General features: G+C 45.2%; 1 long non-coding RNA gene across 2 annotated transcripts; it reads right to left on the reverse strand.

Moving 5' to 3' along the window:
- Window positions 1-284: 284 nt before the first annotated feature.
- On the reverse strand, window positions 285-10,929 carry LOC102548867 (uncharacterized). Of its 2 annotated transcripts, XR_015686119.1 has the most exons (5): window positions 10,069-10,929; window positions 8,673-9,839; window positions 7,522-7,590; window positions 3,794-3,942; window positions 285-484 (listed from the first exon to the last, which is right to left on the reverse strand). It is a non-coding gene; the product is annotated as an uncharacterized LOC102548867 (long non-coding RNA). The 2 variants fall into 2 exon arrangements; XR_015686120.1 differs by lacking the exons at window positions 8,673-9,839; window positions 10,069-10,929 and adding an exon at window positions 7,692-7,744.
- Window positions 10,930-14,210: the final 3,281 nt, after the last annotated feature.

Genomic DNA, 14,210 nt, shown 5'->3' on the forward strand with positions numbered 1-14,210 from the left:
ATAATAATAATAATAATAATAATAATAATAATAGTAATAATAGTAATAATAATAGGGATAGCAATAATCTCTTTCCTTGGGACAACACAACAAGGTCACAACACAGACGAATTCAATCCCAAGGCAACAGATGTGGTTTCAAAACCCACTGCAACAGAGCTGGACTTTCCTCTGAGAATGAGTAGTATACGGAAGAGATTACTCAGCTACACAGGGCAGACTCAATTTTGTTAGCCAAATAAAGATCTAATCTGGAAGATAATAGAGTCATATTTGGTGTCATTGACTCAATGCATTCTTTAGAATTTTAATTTTAAAATCATATTTAGAAAAGCGCGACTTTGTAGAGATGTTGCAAGAAGAGCTGAGCTGGATTCCTGTCTTTGCTTCATCCAGGGTCCACTGGTTGTAGGCACGCTGTGCTCTCTGTCTCGTCCCACTTCCTCCTTCTCCTCTGTCAATTAAACCAGTCTGGGAAGAGAATCTGTTTTGAATACCATGGGATAGAAGATGTATTAAGGGTTATAGTCATTAGATAACTATGAGAAGGCTTGGGAAATATGAGCCTTAAAGGGGAATTTGAGTGACCAGCAGAACTGTTCTCCACAGTCCTTGCCCCCTTTCTGGCACGCTGCCTCTAACTGTCCCACCAGCGTAGAACTCATCTGCATTCCATGGCTGGGTGCTGAATGAGGCTCAAATCCTGTACAAGGTAGGGAAGTGTATCCATGACTCTATCATCCTGGCCTCTGAGAACCCTGAAGGTTTGCTCTCCACTGGAACCAAGAACTTGCTTTGGACCCTAAAAGAACCTCGAAGAAACATTAATGACACAGGAGTTGGGCTACTGAGATAAGGCTTTCATTTTCCAAACCTCACATGATGGAAGAGAGAACCAAGGCCTTGCCTTCAAATTGGCCTCTGACCCCTGCCCACCCCACCTCACCCCTGTGTATCACCTCACTTGCCTATTATCTGTCCTTTCACTGTGGAGCCCTTCCTCTCTCTCAATCTCTCTCTCTCTCTCTCTCTCTCTCTCTCTCTCTCTCTCTCTCTCTCTCTCTCTCTTCATTCCCTCCCTCTCTCCTTCCCTCCCTTCTTCTCTCTCTCCCTTCTTCCCTCTGTCCCTCCTCCCTTCCCTCCACAGCTCCTCTTCTCCCTCTGCAGCTCTGCCTTGTCTGTCTTGTTCCAGGCTGTCCCTTACCCCAGGGCTTTGACTGGCTACTGGGATCTATAGCCCTTACCACAGGTGGGAAGAGATGGTGCTCACAGCTCAATTACAGAGGCTCCTGTGGATTGAGGAGTCGTGGAGAGATTTTCCCCTTGGTTCATGGATGTAGTTTTGGGTGGGGTCTCAGGGGGAAAGCTGGCCTACTCAAGGAGGTCCAGCCTCCTGTCACTCAAAGCCACCAGGCAGATATTTGTCTGGTGAGAACCAGAGCTGCCATTGCCAGAGCCAAAGAAGGTAACAGACAAGGAGGTTGAGCTTTTGCTTCTTGCCCTCTAGAGTATAGGCAGATACCACCTTGCAGAGGTTCTGGGAAGTGCAGCCCCAAGTCACACAATGTGGCATGAATGAGGTGATTAATCACTAAGCTGGTTGATAATTACCTGCTGATGTAAACCATCCATAGCCTTCTTCTATAAGCAAGAGCATCCAAGGAAGGTCATATTGCCATAATCCATTTGTCTAATTCCTAGTCCACATCCAATTTCCCTGACTGTCCCTAAGGCATACCTTACAGTGACTTTGGGAACCAATTTAGGGACACAGCTGTTACCAGCTAAGCAGAGGTGGGGTGGGGACTGCCCAAGCCATAGTGCACTCAGCTTGCTCTCTCCATCTCTCTCCAAGGCTTTCTGAGCTACTCCTGGCTCTTCTCTGAAGTGATGGAGAGGCAAGTTTGATGGGCATTTCAAAAAAGCACGGAATTTCCCTTTGGAAGAGTAAACAAAGGATCAATTGAAGGAAACTACCTCCTGGGTGATGCTTCCTGAGCTGTCCCTCAACCCTGTCCTGAACCACTCCATCCTGGGGCTTGTCTGCTGCTGACTGTAGGCTTCCTGACTTCCCTCTAAGTCACAATGCCTATAGCTCAGTCTTCAGAGGAAATCAGCTTCTTCCTTTAAACTGGACCAAAGTTACTCCCCTTAGCTGGGTCTACCCTGCCCCAACTGAGGTCCTCTGCCAGCTTCTCTCCCTTTCAGCTTCTCAGGAGGAAGTTGGAAAGCACTCTGTAGGGCTTGGGGCTGGTAAGACTCTTCCAAGGCTTTTAAGTCCTATTGGAGGCTCAAATTGTTTTCAGAGGAATGCAGTGTGCACTGATGTCCCCTGGAGGAGCATGGCTGCTGCAGAGTGTGATTCACAGGGCCTGGGATATGGTTTGAATGACTGAATTCAGCAAGCAAGCACTTACTGTTGATGGCCTTTTACCTGAACATTAAATATGAACATACAAATATGGAGAAAAGCAGCTGGAAATGCTCATAGGGAGTTTACATCCTGCTTAGGAAACCAACAGAAACTTTAATTCAAACTGTCTAAAGCATAAGAAACTTTGTTGATAACACATCCCAGAGAAACTATCAGTACCCCTGTCTCCCCTCGACCTCTTGCTGCAGATTTGCCTTCAGATTATCCATATGCTTAATGATGAAAGAGGGAATCTTGAGTGGCTTCAAGTTTACACCCCATTTATAGAGTTTATCTTTCCTCTAATATATGTGTCTGCCTCAACTGAGGTTCTCTGCCAGCTTCCCAAATAGAGCCTATTTGGGATCCATGCCTATCTGAGATATTACATATTACGTGTGACCAAGAGGATAGAATGTTTAGAATGGTTAGATCTGGTCACTTGGCCACCTCTTAAGCAATGGAATGGATTAGTGGTATCCAAGCACATGAAGTGAGACTCATAAGAGAGCATAGTTCCTAGAGAAATTAGAACATGGATGCTGGTATGACAAGGCAAGACAGTGTAGAGGTTCCTCCACTTTGCATTCTTTTTTTTTTAAACTGCTTTCATTCTTTTTTTTATCTTTATTAACTTGAGTATTTCTTATTTACATTTCGATTGTTATTCCCTTTCCCGGTTTCTGGGCCAACATCCCCCTAGCCCCTCCCGATCCCCTTCTATATGGGTGTTCCCCTCCTCATCCTCCCCCCATTACCGCCCTCCCCCCAACAATCACGTTCACTGGGGGTTCTTGGCAATCTTGGCAGAACCAAGGGCTTCCCCTTCCACTGGTGCTCTTACTAGGCTATTCATTTCTACCTATGAGGTTGGAGCCCAGGGTCAGTTCATGTATATAGTCTTTGGGTAGTTCCACCTTGCATTCTTGATGAGGCTATTTCAGGTTTAACTATAATTTGTTCTCCTTGATGGAGAATTCTGTGAATAATTACCCAACTCTATTCTAGAAACCTGAAATCAAAATATGTTAACTAATTTAGCTTCTGTTAAACTGCTGGCTCGTGCAAACCTTCCCCTCAAGCTAACTGCTTATCTTAGCTTCTGTTAAAATGCTTACTTGCATAAAACCTCCCCTGCTGCCACTGAGCAAGATATCAAGATATACTTTTTGTCCTTGAAAGAAAAATCCTACTGTAAACACTTGGTACTACACTTGGATCCAGAAAACCTGAGTGTAGTCCCAGCTAGCTGGAATAAAGACTTTCAATTAGCTATAAACTGTGTTTGAATGGTCATCTCTGGTGGGCTCCTCACAACACTGGGACAGACACACAGCACATGTTTCTAAATTAGTCCATTAGCTTATAAAGTAACCTTACAGTCCTTCCTTCATGGGTCTTCTCATGGTTGTGACTACTTGTTCCCATTTCAAATATAAATCCTTCATGCAGGAGACCAGAGGCAGATGGAAGGGTACTAAGTGTATGAGATGGGCTGAGACCATCCAAGGCAGGTCTATTTGGCTGTCCTAGAGGCAAAAGTCGAGATCTCATCTCAATATGGCCCAGACATTCATGATTGCTCCTTTAGACCCCAAACAACAGACTTCCTGGCTTACATCTTCCCTCTAGGCTCAACCATTGTCATAGTTACTGTTCCACTACTGTGAAGAGACACCATGACCAAGGCAACTTTTAAAAGAAAGAATTTAATTGGGGACTTACAATTTCAGAGGGCCTTCATGGTGGGGAACATGGTGGCAGATAGAAGAGCATGATGATGCTGTGCTGTAGCAGTAGCTGGATCTACAAGTTTCATGCAGAGAGAGAGAGAGAGAGAGAGAGAGAGAGAGAGAGAGAGAGAGAGAGAGGAAGAAGGAGGAGAAGGAGAAGGAAACGAGAGGAGGAGAGGAGAGGAGAGGAGACGAGAGGAGAGGAGAGGAGAGGAGACGAGAGGAGAGGAGAGGAGACGAGACGAGACGAGACGAGAGGAGAGGAGAGGAGACGAGACGAGAGGAGAGGAGAGGAGAGGAGAGACTGGGCCTGATGTGAGATTTTGAAATCTCGAAGCCCACCCTACAGTTGCACAACACTTCTTTCAACAAGGGTACATCTCTTCATTCTTCCCAAACAGTTCCACAAACTGAGGGCCAGGCATTCAAACAATTGAGTCTGTGGGGGCCATTCTCATTTAAATCATCACACCCACTATAGACCACATGCAGCAGCACCAGAATAAGCTTAAAATACAGACTAGCTCATGCTGCGTCCCTACTCCAGCTTCCAAATGGTTGCTCAAGCCACATCTAGAATACAATTCTGTTTCCCTCCTCTGCCCCAAGACTTCTGTCTTTCTCAATTCCACAGATATCACCCATATTGTTTGTTCATGTGACTTTGCCAAAGTAAGCCATTTCTCTATCTTGTTACCCCCTCCAAACCCTTACTCTCAGGATTCTCTATGCTTAGACAATGTGGGGAAACCAAGAAGGAACTAATTTATCCAGGGTGACTTAGAGAAATAACCACCTCATCTAACAACCAAGGGAAGGATGACTTAACCACAGAATAACTATGGTGCCACACATACCCAAACTGAAGGATGGTAAAGACATGGTGAGAAAGTCAGAGGAGCTTAGAACAAATTCACATGGACAGGAAGGCATCTGCTTGTCACATCAGTGATTGTGGGGCTTTATACTTGTGGATTCTCCTAGCCTGCTTCCTCCACATAGCCCATGGCTGCTTCCTTCCCTTTATTCTGACCTTCACTCAAAGCCATCTTGTTCACAGACACCTTCTCTGATCACTCTAAAACAATTGCTCTTTTCTCTCTCTCTCTCTCTTTCTGTGTGTGTGTGTGTGTGTGTGTGTGTGTGTGTGTATGTGTGTGTCTCTGTCTTTCTCTCCCACTTGTTGTTTGTTGATGCTGTTAGTTGGGATAACTTCTTACTATGTAGCTAAGACTACATACGTTATTAATTACATTTATGTGTGTATTTGCTTATTTGTGTGGTTATATATATCCCACAATGCAGGGGTTGGAGAATAGCTTGAGGGAGTCAGTTCTCTCCTTCTAACATGTGGGAACTGGGGATAGAATTCAGGTTGTCATGTTGGTAGAAAAAGCCTTTGTCCACTGAGGCATTCCCTACCTACTTTTATTTTGCCTCATCTAATGCATGTTTCAACTATCCATCTTTCCTACCTCTGCCCAAACACTAGAAAGAAGGTTGTAGGGTTGAGGACTTTTGAAACTCTTTAGCATGTCCTAAATATCCATAGAATGACTGACACACAGAATGAGTTCAACAAATGTATAGAAGCTGAATGTATAGAGGGTGGGTTGAATGGGTGGGAGGTGGATAGATGTATGTATGTATGTATGTATGTATGTATGTATGTATGTATGTTGGATTGGTAGCTAGGAAGATAGATAGATAGATAGATAGATAGATAGATAGATAGATAGATAATGAGAGAGAGAGAGAGAGAGAGAGAGAGAGAGAGAGAGAGAGAGAGATTGGATGGATAAATGGTAGACGAAAAGATGGTTTGGAGAAACGCCTGGAATCCATCTATTTGCACCTGTTTGGTGGATGGCTGGATGGTAGATGGATGGTGGCTGGAAATGGGTGGATGGATGATGCATAGGCAGATAAGGGGGTAGAGTAATGGGTGAGTGAGTGATATACTGGTGAAGAGATGGCTGAGCAGTAGATGGTGGGTGAGTGGGTCTCTAGGGAACAGCAGTGTGAACCTTATCAAGGTTCCTGGCTCTGGGCCCATAAATCCCCTAATGAGGTCTGTCTCTGCTGCTCACTTTCTGTGTCACTCCATACACAATTGTGGCCTGGCTTCTCCATAAAATCACTGGTAAAGTGCATTGAATTAAGCCAAGGAAAGCACATAACACATGCCTGGCCCCAACTGAGCACTCAAAAACCAAACAAAACAAAACAAGCAAATAAACAAAACCACAAACAAACAAACAAACAAAAAACTGGTGTCACTATAGCAACCGATCCTGAGATGTTCTTTCTCAGTCAGAACGCATCCCCCACCTAGAGCTTGGGGTTTGAAGTTTTGGGTCTGCCACGGTGTCACTTCGTAATTAAGCTGTTTCTTTCCCTGCTTCTATTAATCAGATGTGGTTGCTAATGAGAGCTTCTGGTTAGCGTGGGGTAACCAGGGTGACAGTGCTGAGCTGTTATCGTTCCAGGCAAAATGAAGAAAATATGGCATTTTGGGTCCCCAATTAAACCAATGATAGATAATGCTAATCTCCCCCCCAGGCTGTCTAATGTGGAAACAGATTCCATATTCCTCAGTCAGCTCTCCCGGGACTCTTCAGTTCCCGAGCCTCAGGTGGGGCCTGTGGCTACATCATTTCACAAAATGTTAGCTGAAGGCTTAATATTTTTCCTCTTTAAAATCAAAGTGGTGCAGATAGCTGTGAGGGACATTTTGCAGGCTTGCAAAAGAAGGGCTCTTCATCTTAAGTGTTAAATTTTGTGAATATCTGTGTCTCTCCAGATGTGTCGGCAGCCCCAGAACTGTCCAATCAAATCCAAAGATCTGCATTTTAAGGACCACTAGCACTTACTGGTAAGCTGTCCTCGGGAAGCTGTGTCCATTTTTGTGAGTGTTTGGTAGCAATCACTCCCCCATGCCCTGTCTAAACTGGATCTTTTTAAGTCTTTTGTCAGTTTACTAGCTAAGATACCTTAAATGTAAGCTTACACTTATTTTTATTTTTATGTGTATGAGTGTTGTGCCTGTGTATATGTATGTGCACAGTGTGCATGTAGTACCCACAGAGACCAGAGGAGGGTGCCAGATTCCTCAGAATTGGAATTACAGATGGTTGTGAACAACTACAGGTAGGTGCTGAGAACTGAACCTGGGTCCTCTGGAAGAGTAGGCTGTGCTCTTAATCTCCAAGCTACCTCTCACATAGGCTTTTGAGGCCTCAAAACCCACCCCTAGTGTCACATGTCTTCCAACAAGACCACAACTCCCAATCCTTCCCTCACAGCTCATCAACTGGGGACTAAGCATGCAAGTACATGAGCCTATGGGGCCCAAACTCATTCAAACCACCATACCTGTTAAGATACCTTCTTCCAGCGTGTCGGCTTCCTACTGTCCAGTCTCCAGCTCCTTCACTCCAAGCCCTGCCCGGTTGACATGGATTTTAAACACAAAGTTACAAAAACATTTGAGCCCTCTTTTTTTCTAGCCTCTCTCTTATGGGGTAGATGAGAGTCTCTGTCACCTTTGCTGTGTCTTCCTATGGAACTGAGGATTGGTGGCTCCCCAAGCATCAAGTTGTCAGAAAGGGCCTTGAACACAGTGAGTATCAGGAGGGACCATGCCTGACCACTTCCTATGATGTCACAGTAGTGACAGACTTTCTCTTCTCGCTTACAAACCAGACTGCTTCAGACTCCCTGGGGACCTTTCTTGGCTGCTTGAAGAGGCTAATGCTGGAGTAATGGTAGCAACAAAGACAGTGGTAATGGACAGGGTCTATACCAGCCACCTTCCAACCCATGGAATGCAGATGACCCTCATCGTAGCACTCCAGATATTCCCTGTGGTTTGTTTGTTTGTTTGTTTGTTGGCTTCGTTTGTTATTGTTGTTGTTGGGGACTTCTTAAAAAATTTTTTTTCATTTGTGTGCATAGTGGTTTCCCATAGAGCCAGCACCTTGTCTGTGTTCCAGACATGGGTGTTATTTTTATAATGAGAAATGCATAATAAACTATATTTTAAGAATATAGTCCTCCTTTGGAGGAGGACAGTTCACTGACAAGAACATTTCATTATGATGCACATCAATTAGAGCCTGTGCATATTTTGCTCTTGATGGCTTTCTTGTGCTAACAAATGCTAATGGGACATAAACAGAGAGCCTTGTTTTGATGGACACATCTAATAATATCTAAAACTGTCTCTGGAGAAATCAAGGGAAAGTAAGGTTTATCTAGATATTTCTTGTCAATAGAATGTCTTGATGTTCAGGTCAAGGCTGTCATCACATCAAATTAGGTAGGAACCAGGAGAGAGAGGCAATGGTGCTTTATACAAATTTGCTAGGTACGGTACTTTTCAGTGGCCATAAGGACACCAGGTAGGAGTAGACAGGAAAATATTCTGCCTGGGAAAGGAGGAAAAGTCTGGGGAGAGTGCTGACTAGCAAGGTCCCTGGGCAAAGATTTCATTAGAAGAACCCATCATAGAGAGGACTCCACACCTTTATATCTCTGCTGTACTTGACAAAGTGCCAGGGCCATATGGACTGTCTCAGATGCTGGTGATCCCAGGATGCTGATGTCAAGGCCTCCCTCTGGCCAAGACTCCCACTCATCGGTGATGCAGAGTTCAGGACAGAAGAAGTAAGGAAAGGAATCATTTTCCCTGAATGCCTGCTACATACATACATACCCAGCACTGTCTCCTTGAGTGATTCCTACCACAAACCAGCAAAAAAGCTCAGCTTCTGGTTTCTACTAGTTGGTGAGAATTCTCAGGCCCACGGAGGTAAAGCAATGCTCCCAAGAGCACACAGCTGCAATTGGGTCTGTGCAGCTGAGCCCTGGTCTTTTGCTACACCACAGTGACTGTCATAGGCAAAGAAGGGTCAGGGCACAAGGCAAAGAGCTAGGTCTATGCAGGGTTAAGGCAGGGCAGTGGTCAGTAAAGCTCGAGCATGGTCTCCAGGGCTTTTATACAGGAGTCTCTGAAGCCAGCTCTGTCTCTCTGCCTGCTCCTCTGGAGGTGTATCTGTACTGACTTACTGGGCTACAGGGTCAACAGAGTAGATCTACAGAGCTCAGCCAGACTATGCTGGGCAATGCCAGCCCAAAGCATGTGAGAACCATAAGTACTGGCAGCAGAAGAAGCCTTCGAGCCTGCACACAGTGCACATGAAGGACAGAGTGAGTCCCTGTGCATGGCAGAGTGCTAGGCCTCACACCAATTCAGATGCAGGAAGCCTCAGCTGACACCCAGAAATTGCTCAGTAAAGAACCTCACAAACCTTCCAGAGTACTCTGTGAAACAACCCAGGATGGGGCTGGAGAAATGACCCAGTGGGTAAAGGCACTTACCAGGACATTTGACAAGTTAGGTTCAAGGTCAGGAACTCACTCGGTGAAAGGAAGGAAACGATGCTTGCAAGTTGTCCTCTTACTTCAACACACACACACACACACACACACACACACACACACACACACACACACACACACAGAGAGAGAGAGAGAGAGAGAGAGAGAGAGAGAGAGCCTAAACTGAGAGACAATGTACAAAACAACATACCTATGTTCTTGAAAGCGATCAAAGTCATAGGCAACGATAAATGATTTGTTCAGATTTAAGAGATACACCAGTGGACAGAGCCTATTCTTTGGTTGGCTCCCTGGACAGCAAACAAACAAACAAACCAAAATTGTAGTCTTTGTTGCCAACCTGATCATCTTCAGAGTCATCTAGGAGACACAACTTTGGGTGTATCTATTAAGGAATTCCCAGAGAAGTATAACTAAAGAGGGAAGACCCGCCTGGATGTGTCTAGCCTCTTCCCATGGCCTCGGGTCCTGAACAGAATGAGTAGAAAGTCAACAGAAAGTGAGCGGAGCAGCACTTACGACTCTGCTTCATGCCTGGGGTTGCAGTATGACCGACTTCCTTATATTTCTATTACCACGCCTTCCTGGCCGTGGTGGACTGAGTTCCCTCAAACCACGATCCAGGACACATCCTTAAGTTGCTGTTGTTAGGTATTTCATCCCAGCAATGAGGAGAAAGTAACTGATACAGAGAACTGATGCCGAGAGATGGAGTCATCACTTGTGACAAGCTGGCCATGTCGTCTTCATGACTTTGGAAGTAACTGATGGGAAGAAAGGGCATGTGAAAGCATCCCCTCCCTCTAGGCTACAGAAGCCCCAGAATGCTTTAAGCAGAATCCGATGGGCCATCCTGGTGGGAGTTTAGAAAACCAGCAATCTGAAGTGAGGATCATAAAGACTGTACTCCTGAGGTTTTGGAAAGGAATAAGGACTCTTAGTGGGAATTGGGCTGGGGGCCATTATTGCTGCCTTCTGGCAAAGAGACGCCTGGAGTTGGCTCATGCTCTGAGAACTTAAGTGAGGCTGAATTTAAAGGCAGTGGACCGCTATTTGGCAGGGAAATTTTCAATACGTCTAGCATTTGGGTTATGATTATGGTGTGGCTATTGCTGTTATGTTTAGTGAGGTTTGTAATGAGACTTCGAAGCAGAAGGATATGGAAAATGGGTGATTTGTCCAGGAAGGAGCACAGGCAAATTCAAAGTTGTGTTGAGGCGAGTGTGGCGGAAGCAGAAGCAGCTATAATAGTTACAGAAAGTACACCTTCAGAAAAAAGGAAATCTTGCTCTCTGTGCTGGAACAACAGGAAGGATGCCCCGAGGGTAAGACTGTAACAGGCTCCCAGACCTTAGCACAGCTGACTCCATAATGGAAGTGCTATTCAAGCCATAAAACTCAGCGTGTAGACAACATCACCTGACATATCCAAAACAAAGACCTAGAAAAAAGAAGGAAAAAAAAAAAAGCATCTGTAAATGCCCTAACCTTGCTTTTTGGCTTCTGTAGTCCTGCTCCTGGCTGACTGCGCTTGTTGACTGAAGTGTATTAACTCAGCATGGTTTCTGTGCTTTAAATTTTCACCCTGAGAAAGGTTCGGGGCTAAATATGATCCCAAACACCCAGCATAGTCACTAGCGGCTAAAAAGACTTCCTAGTAGCTTAGACCATGTCCAAGCAGTCTTCTCTAGTGGACACCCCACAAATGAGACAACTCCCATTGAAGACACCAACCTGTGGAACACTAGAAAGGAAGGACTCGGTCTGAGGATATCTCTGAAGAACTTCCCCGAAGACACCAGAGAGGCCATTGCATGAGGCTAAGGAGATAAAGTCTAAGATGTAAAGACCCCATGATTGGAGATGCCAGGGCATGGGATGGCCAAGAAATGAAGCTGGCCCAAGAGAGAAGAGAGAAGGCGTGTGTGCTGGGGACAGTGGAACTGGAGGGTGGGCTGCCCAAGCCCTGTGGGACTCAGATGAAGCCACCAAAGAGGCCAGATATGAAACTTTGGGTTTCCCCTGTTGAAACTTGGTCTTTTCAATCCCATCTTCCCTTGCTATGCCTGAGCTCCTCTCCTTCAGAAAATGAATGTTTATTCTGCCATTGTACAATGAGAGAGTTTTATATTGCTCAGAACGGCCCTAAACTCAGCGAGTAGCCAAAGATGGCCTTAAACTTCAAAATGCTGGGATCATAGGCATGGGCATAATTTAAATCTAACATTTAAATAATGTTTAAATTATTAATTTTAATTAAAATCAATACATTAAATACATGTAATTAAGTTACATTAAACAACATTTAAGTAATGTTAAAAATGTTATGATTTGGGAGACTTTTACAGATGAACTCAGTACACTGTGAGATGACCACACTTGACCCTTTGAGGGTCAAGGTTATATAGTGTCATGATTTAAAGTGTTCTGGTTGACAAGAGGTGGACTTTGATGATTGAGCTTCACTGTCAATGTGACTGGACTAGGAATCACCTAGGAGACACATCTTTGCCTACAGGAGCAGGGGCTGTTTCCAGAAAGGTTTAGCTGAGTAGGGGAGACCTACCATGAATGTAAGTGTCACTGTTCCATGGATGGGATGAAAAAGGGAAAGGGAGAGAGGGAGAGGAGAAGGGGGAGGGAAGGGAGAGGGAAGGGAGGGAAGGAGGGGAGAGAGAGAGAGAGAGAGAGAGAGAGAGAGAGAGAGAGAGAGAGAGAGAGCGCACTGAGCACCAACATTCTTTCTTTGCTCCCTGACTGTGAGTACAGTGTACTTAGCCGTCTCACACAGCAGCTGCTGGGTCTTCTTGCCATGATGTACCACAATCCTTCAGACAGAAGCAAAATAAACCCTTAGGTAACTTTCATAAAATAGGCATTTGTTGTTGTTGTTGTTGTTGTTTTGTTGTTCTAAGGGGCCTGGTGGATCAGTGGCTGGAATTTGAATATACTATGTAGCGAGATTAAAATATATTGTATCTGTGTTAACTCCTTGATCTTGAGCAGTGCACTGAGATCATGTAAGAAAATGTCCTTGTGCTTGGGAAATGAATGCTGAAGGGTGCAGAGCTAATTTGTCTGAAACTCAAGCCCAAGTAACTCAGAAACATGTAACTCACATATGCTGTGTTGTGTAGGGAGATGGTCATGGCAGGTGAATGAAGTTCAAGATAAACGGAGTAACTGCTTTGATAAAGACTGTATTGCTGAAGGGTGTGTATGGAGTGGACAAGGGAGATAAAGCATTCTGGGGTCCAGGGGTCAAAGGTCTGTTGGGGTAAGAGGCTCTAACATTCTGATGGCCAGCCTGTCCAAACATAGAAAAGACTGCCCTGGTCATTAGGGAGTGAGGTCACCATCCCTGGAGGCATGTAAGCAGAGCAGGAAGGGACTGCATGCTAGGCATCGGTGACTCTGTGACTCTTCCGGCAGCAGTGAATGGATCCAATGACAAAAGGGACCTGAGATAGGTATTTTTCCTTTTCCTCAACTCTTACTGTGAGAATAACATTCCCTAGAGGTCAAGCTGCTAAATCCTGATCATTAAAACATTCATTTTTAAATTGGCCTTTTCGCTTATGAATGTTTTTAAGCTGATGCTTTATAACAAATTAATGGCCTTGTGAGACTTTATTTGAAGCAAGGGAGCTGACCTCGAACAGGCTATGATCTTGTGAGACCCACAGCTGGACTTCCCTTGAGCTGAGAGCCAACCCGAGAGTCAGTATCACCTCTCCCAATCCAGATTGAGGTTGAGAGGTTAGACTCTCACCTAGGTTGTCTCCTCCCAGCTCCACCAATGTCACAACTCCATCCTGCCCTCTCCTCATCTCCTGCTGGGGATATAGTCATGGTTCACCTGCCTACTACCGTGCCCTGCTTCTGTTCTCCAGAACTGCAGTTCTTTCTCCACACTCAGCTACAGAGCAGGCGCTAAGACAGCAGTTCTCAACTTGTGGGTCATCACCCCATTGGGGGTCTAACGGCCCTTTCACGAGGGTCACTTAAGATCATGGGAAAACCGTCAAAAAGTAGCAATGAAAATAATCATATAGTTGGGGGGGTCACCACAACATGAGGAACTGTATTAAAAGAGGCGCCATTTTAAGAAGGTTGAGAACCACTGCTCTGAGGTCTAGCCAGCTGCTGGGATTGCCTCCCATAGCCAGAGACCCATACTCAAACCCCAGAGTTCCCTGCAAGTCCCTGCCCTGTTGGAGCTCAATCTTCCTCCACTGACCCCTAGTCTCTCACGTTCTCCAGCAGATTCGTCTCTGGCTCTGCCAGAGAAGCCCTTGTGTGTCCTCCACCACCTGCTTGGGATACTCCCTCCAGAGTGTCACACATCTGTAAGAACCTTTCTGCCCGTCAGCTGTTGCCCTCGGCCTGTGCTCTGGAGGCTCCAGGGGTCTCTCAGGGTCCCATCTTGGCGAGTTCTTTGCAGCCACGCATCTGCCAGCTTCACGGTCATCCCCCTGGAAACAGAAACTTGTCTTCTAAAGTGCCTGCCATGTCATAAATGCTGTCATTCCACTTATCCAATTTCACTCTCCGCAGTTTCTATTACAGCTAATTTGAAAAATATTACATGGAAAATTCCAGAAATAAGCAATCCATTTGTTTTAAGTTGTATGCCATCCCGGGTACCACGATGAAGGCTC

Source organism: Rattus norvegicus, chromosome 4, assembly GCF_021556685.1.
Source record: "Rattus norvegicus strain SHRSP/BbbUtx chromosome 4, alternate assembly SHRSP_T2T, whole genome shotgun sequence".
In the NCBI taxonomy this organism is placed as follows: Eukaryota; Metazoa; Chordata; class Mammalia; order Rodentia; family Muridae; genus Rattus; species Rattus norvegicus.